Source organism: Vicugna pacos, chromosome 14 (assembly GCF_048564905.1).
Source record: "Vicugna pacos chromosome 14, VicPac4, whole genome shotgun sequence".
In the NCBI taxonomy this organism is placed as follows: Eukaryota; Metazoa; Chordata; class Mammalia; order Artiodactyla; family Camelidae; genus Vicugna; species Vicugna pacos.
Window position 1 is genome coordinate 31,271,145 of NC_133000.1, and position 13,233 is coordinate 31,284,377.

The following is a 13,233-nucleotide window of genomic DNA, read 5'->3' on the forward strand; positions in this document are numbered from 1 at the left end:
GAAGTTGATAATGTCTGCTTATGCGTACTGGGTTTCCTGTTGGGGGGATGAAAATGTTCTAAGATTGACTGGGATGCACATTTCTGGGCATAGAGTAAAATCCGCTGTACATTTTAATGGGTGATTTGTATTAAAACTATTAAGAACAAAAGCACCTTGGGCTAGTACCTTCCATAGTAAATGCAAATTGCTAACATTTATTACAGGAAGAAGAAACTGCCCTCAGCATGAAAGCAGGAGATCAGCAAATATTAGTTAACCGAAATTGGACAAGAGCATTTCACTTGAAACTGTTACTGAGTGTACACGAAATATTCAGACATGACAAGGAAAATCAGTTTGACATCACGAAGAAGCATTCTGCTTCAAATGCAATTCAAGGATTCGGCAAGCCCAGCTGCTACAAATGACCAGAGAAGAAACCTGGTTCTTAAAACAAGCACCAGAGCCAACAAGGAAATGGTGGTGAGGAAAGCAGGCGGCCTAAAATCTGGAACAGTGTGCTACAAATAATTTCTCCACTGAAAATTCAAAAATAAAATGAAAGTGATGTAATGCTGTGTTGAACTCACGTGAATGGCCTTCCTGCAGTGCTTGACAGTTCTGTAACCCCGAATGACTCAGGAGAATCAGCATGGCTCCTGGGATTCCCCAAGTAACTGCCCACAAGCACGCTGACCACCATCATATCTGCCAGGGTTGAATTGCAGAGAAGAGACCAACCTCTGAAAGGCACAGGGAATGTTGACAAGGGAATAAAAGGCTGCAGTCAATCCTGGGACAGAGGCCCTGTGAGCAGAGGCCAAAAGGCTGCAGGTGAACTGGAGTGGCCCTGGGGCAGGAAGGGACCACAGGGAAGCATATCTCAATTATCTACTCTCTCTCCCTCGGGTAGGAGGGATAAAGCCTGCATCCTTCTCACCTGGAACTGTGGGTTCTGGCTGGTGGAAGTCTTACCGACAAGGAATGAATTACTCAAGACTGCGGAAAAAGGAAAGAAAGCGAGAGGGATTAGGGAGCCAACTCCACGAGTCTCTCAAATGCTCCCATATTTATTGTGTATAATCAAAGGAAAAAGTCATTAACAGTTGTGAGATAGTAGGCAGGAACTTGGGGAAAGAAGGGATGAGACAGAGATTGTAGACTCCACGATGAGTACTAAGGCTTAGTTTACCTTTAGGGAAGTCATAGGGTGAGGGGAACAAGGTACATTTTTTAGACATGTTTATTACAAAGCAGACCATCAGACCAGCCTGGTCCCTGTTTTGGGGATAATAGACTATCTAACACCAAGCAGGCCCGGCGTTTATAGCTGAGGGCCTGGGTCATTGCTGTGCAATAAGCAGAGTGCTATCTATACCCTCAAATATGTAAGCAAGGCATTGTCTCTCCTTTTTATGGCAAGGAGACAGAAGTGAGGATGCACAGGTGCTTGCTTTAAAGCAGTTACTAAGCACATTTTTTCTTCTTAAAGTTGACAGTCGGCTGGGATGTGTTACAATTTGTTAACCCAACCATGGGCTCCCACATGGAACCATTATGGAGGACATCCTAGGATGACAAATCCTGGCTCTGGGTCTTTTCCTGCCAGCTTCGGCCACTCCAGCAGGGTCTAGACACATCCCTGAATAACGATCCCACAGAACCACCTAAACTCTTAACTCCTGGTGCTTGAAAATTAATTTTAGCTCTACACAACTTTCCGTAGAAAAGTTTCAGAAATAAAAGATATTGTATTCTTTTTATATCTCATCATAAGACTGATTTTTCTGATTGCTCTAAGCTGCTTCTACATGGAAAAGCACCTAATTCTGCAGGTGAATTCAGTACTTTCCTTTGGGCATAACTAGACAGTCTGGGCTGTCTGACTTCTATTAGTCAAATACCGATACACTTAATTGATTTCTTTGTTCATCAATTTCAGCCTGGAGGTGAGGGTCTGTCACTATTTTCCTCAGCCCACCCTCTACTCTTTTCTCATCAACATCTCAGGCCTCCTGAAAACAAAACAAAGCATTTGTTTCCCTTCATCTACACTTTCCACAAAGGCAACAGGAATCATCATGCCTAGAGAATGAATTCAACACAAATGTTACAACAAAAATCTATAAACCTGAAGCAACTCCATCTCCAAATCATGATACACAATGACATGAGAGTAAGTGTGTCAGGTACAAAGCACGTGTGAGCCTGAACACCTCATTTCTATTCTTCAAAGGAAGGAAGGTTTTCATATTTTTTCTTATCATTCTTTGTCATTGTTTCTGATTAAGCCAAAAATTTTTTTATGAAATAATTAAGCACTGCAATAACAGATTTTCGCTGTATCAATTACAGAAGGAATTCAGAGGGGATAGGAAAACCCACCTCTGTAAAATATGCAAAATTCCTTCCCCTGTTAAGAACACGAATACAAAATTCAACAGAGAATTCAAATTCTTGTGGAGAGGACAAAAGCCACAGAATCAAAGCAAAGTCATTATTATGACTCAATCCAAAATTCACTGGACAAACATGCTCAATGCATTCAAATAATTTTTAAGGCACACTGCAAACCATTCACTTAATTATCTACAGGCTAGAGGAAGAATTTCCCTCTATAACAGACAACATAAATCAATAGGTTGCCCCACCAAACAAGGAACAAACATCAGGTTTTTAGCAGTTCTGATAAATCAGCAAGTTTTAAAGATCAAAATCCAGAAATTTTAAACATTCATTCACACCAGAATGAATCAAGCACTTTAAAAAAAAATAACCCAAAGAAACTAAACACATTGATCACGTACCTGGATCAATGAGAAATTCTTGTACAGCTGGAAAAAAAAAAAACAGGCTATAGCCTTTTACTTGAAAAATAAAGCTACTTTTAAAGATAACTGCTAAAACACATTTCATCATTCATGTTGCCTTGAAAAATCTGAGGAACTTGTCTCTGATCAGAAAAGCAATTCTGAGTATTAGTATTTTACAATTCAGTGCCAGTTTGCTTTAGAAGAAAAAAGAAAAGCTACTGTTTCTCATCTTGCACAAAGTTTAAAGAACCTCCCTGCCTCTATCTCCTCTCATTTTCTAAGCTCATGCTCCCCAACCCTTCTGAAACAATTATGGGAACCTCTTACTCCCACCAATATGCCAAATCACAAAAGAGTATCAATTTATTTGTGTAAATATATATTTACACCTTGAACTGGAGGAGAAAGGTTTCAGAAGGCTATATGGAACTTATTGCTACATTCCTGAAATCACACACATACACGTTCAGAGACACAGACATATACAAACTGAATTACTGGGCACTTCACAAGCTAAGGACTTACAACTTCTAGAAGATAACTTTGTAGTTAGTTTAAAATACAAAACGGTCAGCTTTTGAAAGCCTTGAAGATTGCAAAATCATCCAAATATCAATGAGATCCAATTAGCCTTCTCTGTAGAATGTAATTCCCCATGATGGCAAAGCAGACACTAAGAAGTAGTGGATCCAAGACTCGTGTTTTTCACTAGCTATGATCGTTTTAAAACACGTTAACAGATTTAGAAAAGTATGTCCCTACGACATTTATTCGTATTGAGATGGCATATGTATTCAATTGTCTATGCAGAAAATAGGACCCATGATGGTGTTTAAGAAATATTTTGTGTATTGAAATATTTATTTTAAAGTGCAGACAAGGAGGGTGGGTATTACTCCGTTGTAGAGGACCTGTTGAGCATGCATATGTTCCTGGCTTCAATCCCCAGTACCTTCATGAAAATAAATAAATACAAGTGTTTATTTAAAAATAAGAATAAATTTATATAAAAACATAAATGCAGACTAAAAACCACTGCAATCTAGGAGCCACAATTATAATAAAAAACAAGTGTTTCTATCAAATATTGACTAAACGCCAATCACAGAGACAACCACAAATCACACCTGACAAGCATCACGTGTGATTCTCAGCAACCCTACTAAGTAGACACGGATGAGAAACCAGGCTCTGCGGATGAGGAGACGGAGCTCAGAGGAGCCAGGGACGCTGACCGTCCTGCTTCCCGTGACACCACATCAGCCCAGGGAAAGCGCTGACAGAGCTGCACTGAGGGGACACCCAGCTGCATGGAACCTTGGGGGATTGGGGAGTCCTAGAAAATACTCTAAAGTGTTCAGTGAAAAACCAGCTCAAATATATTACACTGTGCTCCATCCTCTAAACACGGAACATGACTGAGACCTTTTTGATGCCTCCGTGTCCTTCCTGCCATCATCAGTTACGTGCCCTCTCAGCGCGACCAGTCATGAACTGGACCCCGTACGAAGTGCACCCCATATGCAGAGCTTTTAAAGCTGTTTTATGAAGTTTGTAAGACTCCGTCTATTCCTCACAAAGGCGGTCATCCAGCACTAGTCACCGGTGCGGATGTACCACCTGAAATCACACCTTTCTGCTTTTTAAAATCCCTTCATGTAATACAGAGTTTTAAACAGCAAAGAAGCAGCTAAACCACAGACAGTGCACAGCTTTTCACCAAACGGACTCGAACAGCCCATCGGAATACCTGGAAGCCCTTTTCTTCTATTAAACCCACTTCCAGGTACTTCATCTGATTGGTGGACTCGGCCTCTGACTGACCTACTCAGAGAGATCCCATCCTCACATCCGGGGGTGGGAGAGGACCCTGCTGCTGGGAGAAATCAGTGAGGAAGGTGGATATCGTCCAGCCACATCTGCACGGGTAGAAATGCCACATGCTCAGAAATTATACCGTCAGCACCCCTGGGCTCCCATGGACTGGTTTCACATTAACTAAACTTATGACACACTGATGCAAGAAAACCAGAAATTCAATTTATTAATGTAACAGGAGATGTGAAACTACAAAAGAGATTGAAATATCAGAGTTCAACCATGAGTACAGATTCTCCTCCATGGCCCAATCTCGGGCAGGCAGTCACATGGCAAGCTTGGACAGAAGCAGAGCAGGAAGAGTTTCTAGATTAACTCAATGGACTAAATTTCTGTTATAAGAACAGATCTACTGCCTGGAAAACAATTAACGCCAATCACGGGGCACACTTCATGGGCAGTGGCTGAGACACGACTGTGAGCCCCTGTATAACTCCCCTTTCCCTGTCCTTTCTGGTCTAACTGATGCAGAGGTACAGAGATCCAGGGATGCAGATACCTCTAAACTCCCAAAGCTCATCCCTGGGAGCCTGGAAACCAGATAGCCAGGGTTTAAACCCCAGCTCTGCCACTTACTAGCTCTGTTACCTTGGCCAAATTACTTACCCTCTGTGTGCCTCAATTTCCACACTGTAAACCTGGGATAACAATCAAATCTTTCTTACTCACTTGTTGTGAAGATTGAAGGATTCATTTCTGTAAAACTCTCAGAAAAGAATGTAGCATATTTTTGGTGCCCAACAAATGTCAATTTAATAAGAAAGTGATTTACAAGTCTCCCATCTAATCATCTTCTGTGTTTCATGGCTAGTCTGAGTACCAAAGGAAATCCTTATTTCCCCTCTTATAAACTCTTGAGGAGCACCCTTCTCTTTCAAGCCACCACCTGTTTAAACTGAGGGAGGGGATCCCTCCTCCCCACTCCTCTGGTCCATGGGAGACTGCTTCTCCCTTCACACCCCTGACCACTGGCCCACGGCTAGCCCTCCTCACACTAACAGATTGAGGTGTGAGTCCGGGGAGACAAGCAGGGCATATGAAACCTTTCCTTTCCCTCCAGTGTTGGCCACCAATAGGAAGCAGCTGGGATGCTCAGCTCCATGGCAAGACACTCCTGTGCATTATGGGCCAGATCCTCTCAAGGGAATGCTCGCTGTGGCCCAGAGTTACCTGGGACTGCGTGAGTCTCTAATTCTGGGACATAGTGTCATGACACTCACTCTCCCACAGCCCTGAATTTCATGGAGAATGTGGCTTCATCAGTAATAAAGGAGACATTTATCGCCTGCCTGTTCTTCTTTGTCATCTCTCAGTTGGCTGCTGGACACAACATGTGTATAAGTATTGGGTCCCCTTAAGCCCCAACATATATGAAGTATCAAAAAATCCTGTGGCTTAACATTGGTTCAGGGCGACTGTGTAACGGTCCTGACTCTGCTGATGCTAAATTATGTGTTTAGGAACTATGGAACTTCCTCAAATATCTTTCATCATAAAGCCAGCTTTCCTTATTTTCCTGTTTCTCAGTAATTGCCAAAGACTATCAAATGATGGCTTCACACCAAACAGCAGTTAAGTTTATGAGCCCTCTTGACATACACACTGTGCTAAACACTTTACATAATTTCTTATTCTCACAATTCTACAAAGCAGAAATGAGTGTCCCCATCTCACAGACGAGGGAAAAACTCCGAACGAACTGACTCAGGATCACTTAGCTCAGTGGCAGCGCGTGCACGCAAACCCAAGTCAAAACACTACACCCCTTCGTATATGTACCAAATCTCCTACCACCCATTGACACACAGCGGTGGGGATAATACTTAGGGAACTCAGTACACTTTTCAGCTTTAAGGTGCTCCAGAGGCCTCTTCTAGCTCTTTTATAAAATCCCGGCTCACTGGTTTCTAACACTGCAAGAGAAGTCCGATGTTCGGAGCGCCGGCCAGGGCGGAGCGCCGGCGCAGAGCACGCAGCCGCACAGAGCAGCGGAGCTACCGGCGGCGCAGGCAGGGGGAGAGCGGCCCCCCGCCTGTCGGGCAGGAACACAACCCCTGACCGAGGTGCTGGGAGGGGCACGACCCGCCATCATGCCTGTCCAGTCTGCAACATCTGACTGCGGCATCCGGAGGGGCAGTGACCCGCCCGCCCGCAGCAAAAGAGAGCTGCATCTGACCCCGTGTTAGGAGGAGGCGCGATCTGCTTGCCGACAAGTGCTGGGAGCAGCACAGAAGAGGGCGCCAACGGAGGGCCTATGAAAACAAGCTGAGCTTCCAAAACAGGACGAAGACAGAAGGACTTCACATTAAAAGCACACACACTCCAGGAGAACAACGACAACAACCCTTTTTTTTTGTTTGTTTTGTTTTGTTTTTTGTTTTTTGGTTTTTGGTTTTTGTTTTTGTTTTGTTTTGTTTTTAATCTGTTTTTACCTGTTCTATTTTCAATTACTCTCTTAATTTTTACTTCTTAATTCATTTCTATTTCTCTTGGATTTTGATGTCCTGTTATTGATTAGACACAGGCTTCAAACACATATATTCATCTCCCCACCCCCCTTTTTTATTTTTTAAAGGTTTTAAAAGGACGTCTCCACCCGATTAATACTCTACTTCAACCCGCTCTTCTATTATTCATTATACAATGTTTTCAAACCCTCTTTCTCCCTTCTTTTAAAAATCTTTCTCTCTCTCTCTTATTTTTTTCTCTTTTTTCTCTTTATTTTCTTTTTTCTTTTTTTTCTAAGTTCTATTCCTAAATAGGCATTAGATAGATAAAATTCTTAAGATCCAAAATAGAGAACTGATACTCCATAAACCACAATGCCAGAGAGGTATGAGCAAGATGAAGAAGCAGAGAAACCTTTCCCAATTAAAAGAACAAGAGGAATCCCCTGAAAGAAAGCTCAATGAAATAGACTTAAATAGCCAACTAGATCAAGATTTCAAAAAAGGAGTGGTCAAATTGCTGAAGGAATTAAAAGAGATAGTGCTTAGAGAAATAAAATATGTCAAAGATGAAATTGAAGCTATAAAGAAGAGCCAAGCAAAATGGGAAAACTCATTGACAGAGATGAGGAATGATCTAACAGCTGTGCAAAGCCGACTAGTTAATGCAGAGGAACGAATTAGTGATCTAGAAGACAGGGCAACAGAAAGCACCCATTCAGAAGAACTACAAGATAAGCAAATAAAAAATAATGATAATAGCATAAGGGACCTATGGGATAATATAAAGCATCCCAATCTTCACATAATAGGGGTCCCAGAAGGGGAAGAAGGATCAAAGGGGATTGAAAAGGTTTTTGAAGAAATCATGACTGAAAACTTCCCAAACTTAAAGAAGGAATCAGATATCCAAGTACAGGAAGCTCAGAGGGTCCCAAACAGGAAGAACCCAAATAGACCCACACCAAGACATATCATAATCAAGATGGCCAGAGTCAAGGATAAAGAAATGATTATAAAGGCAGCAAGAGCAAAGCAAAGAGTGAATTACAAGGGAACCCCCATAAGGCTCTCAGCTGATTTCTCTACACAAACACTACAGGCCAGAAGGGAGTGGCAAGATATATTCAAAGCCCTGAATGAAAAAAAAGATGCAGCCTATGATACTTTATCCAGCAAGGCTACCCTTTAGGATAGAAGGAGAAATAAAGAGTTTCACAGACAAAAAAAAAAAAAAAGCTGCAGGAGTTTAGCAACACTAAACCCATGCTAAAAGAAATATTGAAATGGCTATTCTAAATTGAAAAGCAGCAGGATGCTACAGAAATGAGAAACGTACAGCTGGAAAGGTGATAACCCATGAATTACAAATAAAGAAAACACGAAATTATAAAAGAAGACATACAAATCACTGAGAGTGGGAGAGGGAGGCAGGGAAATATAGAATCTTTTTTTCTTTCTTTTTTAAATTTTTTTAACAGAAGGATGGGTTTGAGATCATGTTATTATCAGTTTAATAAAACCGGGTATAGGTTAATAGATTTACAAAAAAGGGTAACCACAAGTCAAAAATTTACAAGGGAGTCACAAAAATTAAATAAAATCCATGATAATAGAAAGGAAAATTACCAAACCACAAAAGGAAGAAGAAAGGAACAAAGAGGATATATCAATTCAACTGCAAAGATAAGTTCAAAATGGCAATAAACACACATCTATCATTAATTACTGTAAATGTTAATGGACTAAATGCTCCAGTCAAAAGACATAGAGTGGCAGAGTGGATAATAAAGCAAGAACCTTCAATATGCTGCATAAAAGAGACCCACTTTAGGGAGGACACATATAGATTGAGAGTGAAAGGATGGAAAAGGATATTCCATGCAAATGGAAAAGCCAAAAAAGCAGGTGTTGCAGTACTGATTTCAGACAAAATAGACTTTAAAACAAAGGCCATAAATAAAGATAAAGAGGGACATTTTATAATGATTAAAGGAGTGATACAAGATGAAGACATTACACTCATTAATATATATGCACCCAATATAGGAGCACCTAAGTACATACAAGAATTACTAACAGAGATAAAGGGGGATATTGATGGGGATACAATCATAGTTGGAGATTTTAACACTGCATTAACATCACTAGACAGATCTTCCAGACAGAAATTAAACAAGGCAACAGAGAAATTAAATACTACAATAGAAAAACTAGATTTGGTGGATAATTTCAGAGCTTTACACCCCCCAAAAATAGAATATACATTCTTTTCAAGTGCACATGGAACATTTTCCAGGATCAATCATGTACTTGGGCACAAAAGAAACCTCAACAATATTAAGAAGATAGAAATTATCTCAAGCATCTTTACTGACCACAATGCCATGAAACTGGAAATCAACAACAGAGAAACAAAAGAGAAAAAAAGAAAAGCATGGACATTAAACAATATGTTATTGAAAAAAAAATGGATCAATGAGGAAATCAAAGCTGAAATTAAAAAATGCCTTGAGAAAAATGATAATGAAAGCACAACCACTCAAAACCTATGGGACAGCAAAGGCAGTGCTAAGAGGGAAGCTTATACCAATACAGGCCTTCCTCAAAAAAGAACAATCTCAAATAAACAAGTTAACCCAACACCTGAATGAATTAGAAAAAGAACAAAAAGCCCCAAAAAGCAGCAGAAGGAAGGAAATAATAAAGATCAGAGAGGAATTAAATACAATGGAGATTAACAAGACCATAGGAAAAATCAACAGAATCAAAAGCTGTTTTTTTGGAAAAGTAAATAAAGTCCACAAACCTCTGGCCAAACTCACAAAGAAGAAAAAAGAGAGAGCACAAATTAGCAAAATAAGAAAGGAAAATGGAGAAATTACAACAAACAAAATAGAAATATAGAATATCATATGAAAATATTATGAAAAAGTATGTGGAACCAAACTGGATAACCTAGAGGAGATGGACAAATTTCTGGAAACATACTGTCCACCAAAACTGAATCAAGAAGAAACTGAACACTTAAACAATCCGATCACTAGAAAGGAAATAGAAATAGCAATTAAAAACCTCCCTACAAATAAAAGTCCAGGACCGGATGGCTTCACCAGGGAATTCTACCAAACATAAAAGAAGAACTCACACCAGCCCTTCTCAAACTCTTCCAGATGATTGAAAAGGAGGGAATTCTCCCAAACTCATTCTATGAAGCCACCATCACCCTGATACAAAACCAGGCAAAGACACTACAAAAAAAAAGAGAATTATAGGCCAATGTCACTGATGAACATAAACGCCAAAATCCTCACCAAAATTTTAGCAAATAGAATTCAACAACACATAAAAAAGATTATACATCATGACCAAGTGAGGTTCATCGCAGGGACACAAGGCTGGTTCAACATACGCAAATCAATCAATGTAATACATCACATCAACAAGAGAAAGGACAAAAACCACATGATCATCTCAATCGATGCAGAAAAAGCATTTTATAAAATTCAACATCCATTTATGATAAAAACTCTCGCCAAAGTGGGTATAGAGGGAACATATCTCAACATAATAAAAGCTATATATGACAAACCTACAGCCAGCATAGTACTCAACGGTGAAAATCTCAAAAGCTTCCCACTAAAATCTGGGACAAGACAAGGATGCCCACTATCACCACTCCTATTCAAAATAGTCCTGGAAGTCCTAGCCACAGCAGTCAGGCAAGAGAAAGAAATAAAAGGGATCCAAATTGGAAAAGAAGAGTTAAAAGTGTCATTATATGCTGATGACATGTTACTATATATAGAAAACCCTAAAAGGTCCACACAAAAGTTTCTAGAGCTGATTGAAGAAATCAGCAAGGTAGCAGGTTACACAATTAACGTTCAAAAACCAGTTGCCTTTCTTTACACTAACGATAAATCAACTGAAAAAGAAAGTAAAGAAACACTCCCCTTTAAAATAGCACCCAAAGTAATAAAATATCTGGGAATAAATCTAACCAAGGAGGTGAAAGAATTATACACAGAAAACTATAAACCACTGATGAAGGAAATTAAAGAAGACTTTAAAAAATGGAAAGATATTCCATGCTCCTGGATTGGAAGAATCAATATTGTTAAAATGGTCACACGGCCCAAGGCAATCTACAGATTTAATGCAATCCCTATCCAATTACCCAGGACATATTTCACAGAACTAGAACAAATCATAATAAAATTTATATGGAATCATCAAAGACCTAGAATTGCCAAAGAATTACTGAAGAGAAAGAAAGAGGCTGAAGGAATAACTCTCCCAGACTTCAGACAATACTATAGAGCTACAGTCATCAAGACAGCATGGTATTGGTACCAAAACAGACATATAGACCAATGGAACAGAATAGAGAGCCCAGAAATGAACCCACAAACTTTTGGTCAACACATCTCGACAAAGGAGGCAAGAATATACAATGGAATAAAGACAGTCTCTTCAGCAAATGGTGTTGGGAAACCTGGACAGCAGCATGTAAAACAATGAAGCTAGAACACTCCCTTACACCATATACAAAAATCAACTCAAAATGGATTAAAGACTTTAACATAAGAAAAGATACAATGAAACTCCTAGAGGAATACATAGGCAAAACATTATCTGACATACATTTCAAAAATTTTCTCCTAGAAGAAATTAAAGCAAGAATAAACAAATGGGACCTAATGAAACTTACAAGCTTCTGCAGAGCAAAGGAAACCAGAAGTAACGGAAGAAGAAAACCTATGGAATGGGAGAAAATTTTTGCAAATGTAACCGACAAAGGCTTGATCTCCAGAATATATAAGCAGCTCATACATCTCAATAAGAAAAAAATAAACAACCCAATCCAAAAATGGGCAGAAGACCTAAACAAGCAATTCTCCAAGAAAGACATACAAATGATCAAAAAGCACATGAAAAAATGCTCAATATCACTAATTATCAGAGAAATGCAAATCAAAACTACAATGAGATATCACCTCACACCAGGCAGAATGGCCGTCATTCAAAAATCCACAAATGACAAATGCTGGAGAGTCTGTGGAGAAAGGGGAACCCTCCTGCACTGCTGGTGGGAATGCAGTTTGGTGCAGCCACTGTGGAAAACAGTGTGGATATTCCTCAAAAGACTAGGAATAGACTTACCATATGGCCCAGGAATCCCACTCCTGTGCTTGTATCCAGAAGGAAGTCTACTTCAGGATGACACCTGCACTCCAATGTTCATAGCAGCACTATTTACAATAGCCAAAACATGGAAACAGCCTAAATGTCCAACAACAGGTGACTGGATAAAGAAGATATTGTATGTTTATACAATGGAATACTACTCAGCCATAAAACCGACAACATAACACCATTTGCAGCAACATAGATGCTCTTTGAGAATGTCATTCTAAGTGAAGTAAGCCAGAAAGAGAAAGAAAAATACCATATGAGATCGCTATTGTGTGGAATCTAAAAAACAAAAACAAACAAACAAACAAAAACAAAGCATAAATACAGGACAGAAATAGACTCATGGACAGAGAATACAGACTTGTGGTTACCGGGGAGGGGGTAGAGGGTGGGAAGGGATAGACTGGTATTTCAAAGTTGTAGAATAGATAAACAAGATTGCACTGTATAGCACAGGGAAATATACACAAAATGTTATGATAAATCACAGAGAAAAAAATGTGACAATGAGTGTGTATATGTCCATGAATGACTGAAAAATTGTGCTGAACACTGGAATTTGACACAACACTGTAAAATGATTATGAATCAATAAAAAATGTAAAAAAAAAAAAAAGAAAAGTCCGATGTTGCCACTGTTTGCACAGGAAGTCTGAAATGTTCACAGCGAGATCAGAGAATAAAACTAAGACGTAAGCAGAATAATATTTCCAGGTAGTCAGACATAATGGACAATTTGCTACCCTGAAGCACTAAGCAAAGGAATAAAAAAAAATAACGTTGTTTAAGACTTCCTTTACAAACAGGAAAGTTAAGACTGTAAGAAAGTGCAACAGCGCCACCTATGGCTTAAAAGGCCTTCCAGGTTGCCTGGAAAGATGCAACACAAAAATTGTCTGTGGATCAGAAACAAG

The 13,233-nt window shown here is 39.6% G+C and overlaps 1 protein-coding gene across 1 annotated transcript in view; it reads right to left on the reverse strand.

Annotated features, from left to right (window-relative positions):
- The window catches only part of LOC140701208 (uncharacterized), a 541,330-nt gene that overhangs the window by 66,165 nt on the left and 461,932 nt on the right, over nucleotides 1–13,233 (reverse strand). The gene's annotated exons all lie outside the window — the stretch shown is intronic.